General features: G+C 35.5%; 1 long non-coding RNA gene across 1 annotated transcript; it reads left to right on the forward strand.

Annotated features, from left to right (window-relative positions):
• Positions 1 to 7,376: 7,376 nt before the first annotated feature.
• LOC141378381 (uncharacterized) lies at positions 7,377 to 9,370 on the forward strand. Its single transcript, XR_015513735.1, has 5 exons — positions 7,377 to 7,411; positions 7,708 to 7,740; positions 7,854 to 7,936; positions 8,242 to 8,338; positions 8,457 to 9,370. It is a non-coding gene; the product is annotated as an uncharacterized LOC141378381 (long non-coding RNA).
• Positions 9,371 to 10,424: the final 1,054 nt, after the last annotated feature.

A 10,424-nucleotide genomic window follows, 5' to 3' on the forward strand; every position in this document is an offset into this window, starting at 1 on the left:
ACCCGGGGCCCCCAAGAGACCAGTGTGTGAGCTGTTACAAGCAACCTCCAGTTACAAGCTTTGCTGCCACATAATGGGCTGTCAACTGTCTTACAACCTCTCTGAAGAAATAAAAGTAAACCCTCTACTCTAATATATAATCTAATGTATTTATTTCTCTTTCTCCTTTGGTTCGATTTATGCGCTTTGCAATATAGCATCCTGACAGCCTGTCATGTATTTTATCTACGTTGCCGCCCAAGGATATTGTTGTTTTGCATTTTTAAATTAGCTTTGATTTGGATGCCATTTTTTTTTTTTTTTTACATTTGTTGTAACTTTCAGTATCATTTTGTTTGTTTCAGCAATGTTTTTTGTTTTTGCTTTAGTTTTTATCTTTTATCTTATCTTATAATTTCTGATTTGGTTTAAGCATTTGTAGTTCATCCGAATTAACAGAACATGTCCAGTGTCAATCAGAGAAAAGTTTAGTGTTTGCTCAGCTTACATTATATTCTGATAAAACCTCATAGACTTTCAGCTGTAAAAATTAGACCACACTGAACTGAACCAAACTCAACTTTAACTATGGAAATTAGACTGACAAGATTTCGTTTTACTAGAGTTTTTTTGCTAAGCCGCTTTGACACAATCTACATCATAAAAGTGCTATAAAAATAAAGTTGATTTAAATTGAATAGTTATTATTTATAAGTAGTTCAGTAAACAAAAATGTTTTGACCCATAGACAAATTACCAACCTACGACACACATGATGTCACACGGGCTCAAAGTTGCAAAAAGAGACCGGTGGCAATAGTAAACATGTTGTGTTCTGAGGTAGAATGCCAAATTCGAAAATCCAAAAATAGAAAACTTAACTTTTACCGTACACCACATTGCTTTTAATGCCAACCACAGAGGTCTTTGGCTAAAAGGGAGGTGAATGAAGTGGCCACCTAATTAAAAACTGTTTTTGATTGCAGCAGAGATTTCAGCAAAAACAGTTATATATGGTAATTAAACTGTGGAAACTGAATGCTAAGAATGAAATGTGAAAGTGTAAGTTATTAAAGTAAAGTTGGTTTTATATTCATACATTTATTCAGTGACATCTTTTGACACTCCCTATATTGTTTACCACGTCACTTTGAATGTTTGAAAACATTAACACTGTTTATTTGACTTTGAACAATGTTGTGATAGTCACTGGCTGCCAACTTTACCTCTACTTGTAAGTTCACATACCCTGCCGTACAGGTGCAGTTGTCATAATGCAGTAGTTTTGCTTGTTGATGATTAACCAGGCCTTGTATTGCTCCGTCTTTTTTCCTTGTCTATGGCTAGGCAGAACCTCGGTTTTTAGCACAATATAGCTTTGAATCTGGTAATTATGGAACATTATTTCTTGCACATGACCACGCAGAATAAAATTGTTGGCATCCAAAGACTTGTAGGCCTTTAACTTTTCTTTTGTAAAAACACTTGGAGCTTGAATGAGATTGTATATTTGGGGCTGGATTGTTGGTCATTTTGTCTTATCCAATATCCATTGGGAGGGTGCTATTGCAAATGGACCTGTCCGCTGAATGCCACTTACTTTAACGTTAATACGTAAATAATATATATAATATGTAATTAAGATAACTTATTTCTGAGACAACAACAAACTCTCTACCGCATCGGATGTCATTACCTTGCTGTAAATGCTAGCGCTCCCCGTTTTTTTTTCTGTCGCCTCGCTGCGCACGCATCCTGATTGTTTACAAACATGGTAGTTCGTCTGTAGTTTTAGTCTTAGTTTTTGTTTTCGTTTATACAAATAACCTTGCTATGGTCCTTTCACTGACTTCGCTAATTAATGGTTAATTTGGACATGCACCAAAATGTACTGACATTCTTAATATACAAAATACTTTTTTGCTAAAGTGTTTAGATACTGTAAATACTGAAATTTTGCACACACACACACACACACACACACACACACACACACACACACACACACACACACACACACACACTCTCTCTCTCTCTCACACACACACACACACACACACACACACACACACACACAGACACAGACACACACACAATGAATAAAATGAGGGTGAATGATTAACTTCAACTTTTTTACTGAGCATTACTTTTACTGAGCATTTTTTAAAACTACTCTTAAATTTCAACTTCATTAAATCATTAATTTTCCTTTGGCTTAGTCCCTTTATTCATCAGAAGTTACCACAGAGGAATGAACTGCTAACTTATTCAGCACATGTTTTACACAAAGGATGCCCATTCAGCTGTAACCCAGTACTGCAAAACATCCATATATGCATGATTAATTCCAACATCGTTTTTTCATAATTAATCATATTTTATTATGGAAATATAAGAAGACTTTTAGGCAGCACAAGGGCTCAGCTCAGCTCAGACTTCAAGTCCTGGCTGGGCCAGTTGGCATTTTTTTGTGGAGTTTGCAAGTTCTTATTGTGATGGTGTGGGTTTCCTCCTGGTGCTTCGGTTTCCCCCACATGTCTAAAAATGTTATAGGTTAATTGGCTAAGGTTAATTTTCCGTGGTGTATGATTATGTGTGTGAATGAGTGTTTGCCAGTGCTGGGTTGCGGCTGAAAGGGCATTCGCTGCGTAAAACATATGCTGGAAAAGTTGGCGGTTCATTCCACTGTGGAGACCTCTGGAATAGAGACTTGTACAGCACTTTAAATCATGTTATTTAAATGCAAACACAAAAATATTTTTTTGCCTTTTTTTTTTATATGTACCAGAGCAAGGACATTTTTTACACAATGCCATTTTTTTCTGAAGTAAAAATGCAAAAAAAAAATAATTAAAAAAAATGCATAACTCCTTAGACCAGTTAACTTATTTAAGTATTTTAATTGCAATTTAAATTGAATATTAGTATCTTCCAAAATAACAAAAAATGTACTGTCATTAGTTATTAAAACTATTATGTTTAAAATATACTACAAATATTTTCTTTGTTAAACAGCACTTAAAATCTAAAAAATAATAAAAATTTCACTGGAGAGCTAACATTTTTTTTTCTTCGATGTGCATAATAAATAAATAATTAGAAGTTGTAGCTTGTATTTCTCTAGCAAAAAGTTGCTACAAGTGAGTGTGTTGAAATGTCTTTTAAATTACTTTTCATCTCAATGTTGAAATTAAATATAAATAGTTATATATATATATATATATATATATATATATATATATATATATATATATATATATATATATATATATATATATATATATATGGGAAATAATGAATTTGCTGACCAGCCTTTGTCATAACAACACACACAGAAAAGATAAATGTTGAGCAGTTCATTTTTTCAGGGGTCTGTCATCTCAAGAACAAGCTGATTGTCATCATTAATGGTGCATTAACAAAAGACACAAACTGAGCAAAGCAATGGCGAGCAGGCATGCATTTTTGTTTAAAGGGTGGTCTCCTTAGATCGGCCAATGAAGCGAGGTAAAGACTTGTTCACATGCTATTAAACAATATCCAGGTCAGATAAGTTTGGTAATCTGCTCAGTATGTACAACGTTTATTTTGCAGAGAAAGCTATAACAACCTAAGCTAATATTTACAAAGAAACTGTAGCCAAATAACCAGACGTTTTCCCAGAACTACGGGCAAATCTGTTTAAACCCTTAAGCGAATATGGCTGTGTAATGAAGTTGCTTATGGTGTGTGTCACTGTGAATGAAAGAAAAGTCCATCAGTGTCAATTTTCTTCTACATTCCTCTACATTTTTCATATTTCCAGGTTCGGTCAATGGACACCTTGGTGGTCTGTTGTTGGTCTCTATTAAAATGGCATTATTTTTGTTCCTCTTGACCCCTGGCGATGGAACGGCAGCTGTGTGCAGTTAGTGAGCAGGAAGCAGCTGTCAGAAGACTCTCGGCTGCTCCAGGAGCCGACGCTCTTCTGCCATGGACTGGATGGATACTATGCATTCAGTGTGGCTAGATAGGAAACCAGTGGTATAAAATAACAAATTAAAAATACTCAATTTACTGTATATGGATAAATAAATGTCACTTTATTGAGTAGTTTTAAAAAATGTGTACTGTTACTTAAATATTTTATTTTTAACCATGAAGTTATTGTAGCTGCTGTCAGAAACAATTTTTATATATTACACTCTACACATACACTTTAGTTAAAAAGTCAATAAATAGTTAAAATGTTCAAATTAATCATTAGAATAAATAAGTAATGTATATTTGTTGTTAATGCATGTTAATTCATTTAAAGTTATTTAACTAAAACTATAAGGGGGAGGGGGGAACCTTTTCTTGTTATGTTTAGCTTGGGAATTATTTCATTGTTGCAATCAAGATATTCTTCAGTTGCACTACAAGTGGTACAGCCACAAGGTGCTGTGCTAAAACACGGTTTAAAGGATTAAGAAGTGCAATGAAGTTTGTTTAAGAGAAACTGCAACCCTTCAAGTTTATTCCTCTTGAGTTAGAGAGGCCAATAAGGGAATTTCATTTCAAGGTAATTATATACTTCAACTAAACCTGACGAGACGTCTGAACTTTCTAAACTAACTGAGTGTATCAAAGACATCAAAGACTGGATGACCAACAATTTTCTTCTCTGAAACTCAGACAAAACAGAATTATTACTTATTGGGCCTAAATCTTGCACACAGCAGATCTCGCAACTCAATTTACAATTAAACTGCCTTCTTTCATCTGAGAAATATCGCTAAATTACGAAATATGCTATCCATCTCAGATGCAGAAAAGCTAGTCCATGCTTTTATGACTTCGAGACTGGATTACTGTAATGCTCTATTTGCTGGCTGCCCAGCATCCTCTATTAACAAACTTCAATTAGTACAAAATGCAGCAGCCAGAGTTCTGACCAGGTCTAGAAAATATGATCATATAACCCCAATTTTATCCTACTTACACTGGCTGCCTGTTAAGTTTCGTATTGAATTTAAAATATTACTTCTCACCTATAAAGCTCTAAATAATCTAGCTCCTGTTTATCTAACCAACCTTCTGTCTCGCTACAAACCAACTCGCTCTTTAAGATCTCAAAATTCAGGGCTTCTGGTAGTACCTAGAATAGCAAAATCAAGTAAAGGAGGTCGAGCCTTCTCTTTCATGGCTCCTACACTCTGGAATAGCCTTCCTGATAACGTCCGAGGCTCAGACACACTCTCCCAGTTCAAAACTAGATTAAAGACCTATCTGTTTAGTAAAGCATACACTCAATGCATCACCTAGCGGGTTCCACACAGGCTTCTGCATCTTGTTTATATACACTATGAACAGCAGCTACGCTAATTATTTTCTTTATTCTCTATTTTTACCTGGGGATACTCATCCCGAGGTCCTCAGATTATGCGGAGTCACTGATTGGATCCAAGACCAGCGACGTGATGATCCCAAGGATTCCATATCCGGGACCAGGCCATATCCTGAGCTGCTGCTGCGCTGATGGTCGTGGGGAGTGGAGAACATGAGTCTGATTCCAGCGACGCTCCAGGGACAGACGAGTCTTCGCTGAGGCCATCTTCCAGCCTAAACCACGGTGAATGAAGCTCTGCACAAGACTTTTGGCCAGCGGAGAAATTAAAATGGTCGTGCCCAACTGAGTCTGGTTCTCTCAAGGTTTTTTTTCTTCACTCCCATCAGGTGAAGTTTTTTTTCCCTCTCCGCTGTCGCCACTGCCTCGCATGGTTCAGGATTGGTAGAGCTACGCATCGATGAATTTGCTCTTCAGTGTATGAACTCTCAGTAATGATTAAATCACACTGAACTGAGCTAAACTGAACTGAACTGAACTTAAACACTAAAACCTGAACCACACTGTTCCCGTTACTATGACCATTTATGTGAAGCTGCTTTGACACAATCTACATTGTAAAAGCGCTATACAAATAAAGCTGAATTGAATTGAATTGAATTGAATGTGTCCTATGGTGTAAACGTATGTGAACATGTTTGATTATGTGTCCGTATGTTAATGTATAATTAGCCAATTAAGTGTATTTCTTTACATGTTGAATGTGCACTTTATCTTTGGTTGTATGTATGTTGTTCATTACGTGCAACATCTCCTTTAAAGGGTTAATTGAAGTTTATGTATTTCTTTTCATAGTTCTGACGGCAATATTGGGACAAAAAGGAGTGCAAGGCTAGATTGTACAAGACATACTACAGACTCGTGTCCGAATAAGTGTCAGTTAAAATCAAGAATGACTTGACCCTTTGTTTCATCTCGAGGGGAGTAACAGTTATTACTTTACATATTTATTTATTCTTATCTTCGGTGATTGTCTAAGTACACTGTAAAAAGTCATTTTGTGGCCTTGTAGATTTCAATAATATTAATATGTACACTTTGTTTAATGAAATTAATTTCCTGATTTTAGGGCATTTTTTTGCTTTGAAATTAATTAAAAAATGTCTGTAATAAAATCTAATCAATTTTATTATAAGAATTTAGCTGTTATTTTTGAATAATTTCAAAAAGAGAAAATATTAATTAAATCCAACGTGATTTTATTATAAGAATTTAGCTGTTATTTTTGAATAGCTTCAGAAGAGAAAATATTTATCAAATCCAACGTGATTTTATTATAAGAATTTTGCTGTTATTTTTGAATCATTTCAGAAGAGAAAATATTAATTAAATCCAACGTGATTTTATTATAAGAATTTAGCTGTTATTTTTGAATAATTTCAGAAGAGAAAATATTAATTAAATCCAACGTGATTTTATTATAAGAATTTAGCTGTTATTTTTGAATAATTTCAGAAAGAGAAAATAATAATTAAATCCAACGTGATTAAAATTAGCTTTTTCAGATTAGCCAGGGGCACACAAGTCGCCGAGGACCAGCTGCCCTCGCCGGGGACAAGAGTGATGAGCGCCCGTCATGACCTGGAGGTGGACATGTCAGCAACGTACAATCTACGTACAATCTTTAGAAATAAACAGCGGATTTGAGTTTTAAACAACTACATTCTCGCATGAACAACCGATAAAACTTTATTTCATGGTACATTTAGAGCAATATTTGATTCTTGTATTGGTTCTGTTCAGTGTGAGATTGATTCGGATTAAACCGTCTTTGGATTAAACTGTTTGCTGGAAGATCGGGATTCTTTTTATCGCAAGTGTTCAAAAGCTTATAGCCATCAACATGTAATTAGTGTATAGTGTAAATTCGTGTGACTGAGTTATAGCGAAATGCTAATCAATCGTGTTGGTAATTACACAAGAATGCAATCGGTTTCGGGTGGGATCCGACTCTTACAAATCACTTAAGTGAGCCGATTCCTAGAATCACTCGACTCAAAAAACGCCAACTCGCTTCACCAGACAACGCGGAGATGTCGTGGTCTCATCCAAACGGATTTATCGGTAAGTGTTGAAATGTCCAACTTTGTTAATTAAATAATTGTTATATATTTCTGTATAGCATGTAATTAACCAAGTAACTTTAGCTTCTTTTGTCATGCTGTTTAGCGCGCCTATTTATGAACGAAGTTACCAAATCACTTTATTGTCACATCATCAGCAGCACGTGCGCTATGTTGAGTGAAAATATTAAAACGCGTGTTTGTAGTGTTAATGCTAATTTCGTGGTATTAGAGAGTGTTTGAGTTTTTAAAAAGGTAATTTTCTGTTAACTTACTGTTAACTGTGTTCTGTTTCAGCACAGCATTGAGTTAAAGTGACCACAGAATAAAGTAAGCAAGTTAAGCACTGGTCTTCACTTCATTATGAACCTCATTATCAAACCAAAACAAAAATGGTACTGTCTAACACTATTTACTAATTACAACTTTTTGTATTGTGTCAGAGGCAGAGGAGACACATCAACCAGCAAGTGTAACTGACTGAATGGATGACTGTCTAGGTTGCAAGCAGGACATACATGTTACAGTTAAGTATTTCAGCTACAACATACTGTTAAATCACAGTAACCACCATTAATTGTAACTTCACAGTAAAGTATAGTTAATTCTACAAGAGAACACAGTGAAATCACAGAAATGGGCCTTATATCTACCTTGAAGTCACATATGGCTGTAGTTTCACTGTAAGTAAGTGTAAAACAAATCACAGTGGCTTACTGTGAAAGTAATACAATTATTAGTCAGTAATTTACTGTTAATTAAGGATCAATTATTTTACAATGTATCAATAAAACTCATATAAACATTTTGTCTGTCATTCTGTTTTTTAAGGTGAGAGTGCTGAATTTGAGAGAGAAGCCACTGTGCACCGTGGATCTTTACAGCTGCTGAGGAGCTCTTGGAGTAAGACAGAGATCTGAGACTAAAGGTAGAGTTTATGATGCTTATCATGTTTACAGTTTCTGACTGTATGTCATAACATGATAACAGATTATTAACATATTTTCTCTTTTATTCATTTTTTTTCTTACTGTTGCTCAATGGAGTTGGACAATAAAGAACCGACAGGAACTGAACGGCTTGTGAGGGCAGTAATGTTGACCTGAGCAGGGGCCTTTTACAGGGGACCGCCTAAAGATACTGGCATCATCATCATCATCATCATCATTGAAGGTGTTAAAGTTCTTATAGACCTCATCTTTTCCAGACTCAGGCAAACTCTGCTTTCACTCCGCCCAAAGCCCCAGCTGGACTGTTTTGGCCCAGGGTATCCGATCAGGCCCCGGAAGTGACTGTGGAAACTTGACTGGCCCTGTCTCGCATTGGCACGCTAACTTAAGTCGCGAGAGTGAAAACACGGCTCTTGACTACATTCCCAGAGCTTGTTTCCACCTGGGTTTGACCTATGCATTTTAACTGTGACAAAGAATGTTGTTTTTACAAGTGACTGTCTGGTTAACACTGAAAGATATTATAGGGTAGTATTCCCAAACTGTGGTGTCCTCTTTGCTTCAATGAATCTGCATTATTCTGGCAAATAATACCTTTCATGCATTAAATCACATAAATTTCACTCTAAGTCTATTGTTTTAAATAATATTGTTTAATGTCCAGTTGTTTGAAACTGCTGTTTAAAAAAAGATGATCAAAGTCCTTGTTAAGATGATCAGTTTGTTTATATGTACATGTTTTATTGTGTATTTTATGATGTATTGTCTATTGTGAGATTGTTGTTACTCTGTATTGTGGCTCCACACTGCTGAACAGGCTCCACTAATTTGAGCTAAATTTAATAAAACTTTACTCAATCCATACTTGTTAAGTTTAATTAATATTATTGCTTGTAATCTGTTGCCTCAATTTTATTGTGTAGATATAAAGCATTATTTTTCTAGAGCTGATGATTAGGCTCCACACTTTTTATGTTAAATCTAAATAAAAACATTGAGTAGTTTTCATTAACATTGTGTCAGTTTTTCTGTTCAATTTAATTAATATTTTTGTTTAAAATTTGCTAATTTCTTTAAGTAATTTTTGCTTACTCAATTTAAATGACTAATTTTAAATAAGCTAATTTGATTAACTGTTACTCAATCCATATATGCGGAATTTAATTAATAATATTGCTTGTAATCTGTTGCCTTAAATTTATTGAGTAGATATGGGGTATTATTTTTTACAGTGTACAGGATGGGCCATTTATATAGATACATCTTAATAAAATGGGAATGGTTGGGGATATTAACGTCCTGTTTGTGGAACATAAGTATATGTGAGGGAGCAAACCTTTCAAGATGGGTGGTGACCATGGTGGCCATTTTGAAGTCGGCCATTTTGGATCCAACTTTTGTTGTTTCAATAGGAAGAGGGTCATTTGACACATCTAACATATTGGGAATTTCACAATAAAAACAATGGTGTGCTTGGTTTTAACGTTACTTTGTTATTTCATGAGTTATTTACAAGTTTCTGACCACTTATAAAATGTGTTCAATGTGCTGCCCATTGTGTTGGATTGTCAATGCAACCCTCTTCTCCCACTCTTCACTCAGGAGAAATGCCAGCACAGGTTTCCAGTATCTATAGTTTTGGGTGCTGCACATCTTGTATCTTCACACCTTAGACAATTGCCTTCAGACGACCCCAAAGATAAAAGTCTAAGGAGGTCAGCGAGACCTTAGGGGCTATTCAACTGGCCCACGAAGACCAATCCACTTTTCAAGAAACTGTTGATCTAGGAATGCTCGTACCTGACACCTATAATGTGATGGTTCACCATCTTGCTGGAAAAACTCAGGGAATATGCCAGCTTCAGTGCATAAAGAGGGAAACACATCATCATGTAGCAATTTAAAATATCCAGTGGCCTTGAGGTTTCCATTGATGAAGAATGGCCCCATTATCTTTGTTGAATGGTGTGAAGATACAAGATGTGCAGCACCTGAGACTACGGATACTGGAAGCCTGTGCTGGCATTTCTCCTGCAGTGTGCAGTTCACATCGCACATAGAAAA

The sequence above is a fragment of the Danio rerio genome, chromosome 17 (assembly GCF_052040795.2).
Source record: "Danio rerio strain M-AB ecotype USA chromosome 17, GRCz13ab, whole genome shotgun sequence".
NCBI lineage: Eukaryota > Metazoa > Chordata > Actinopteri > Cypriniformes > Danionidae > Danio > Danio rerio.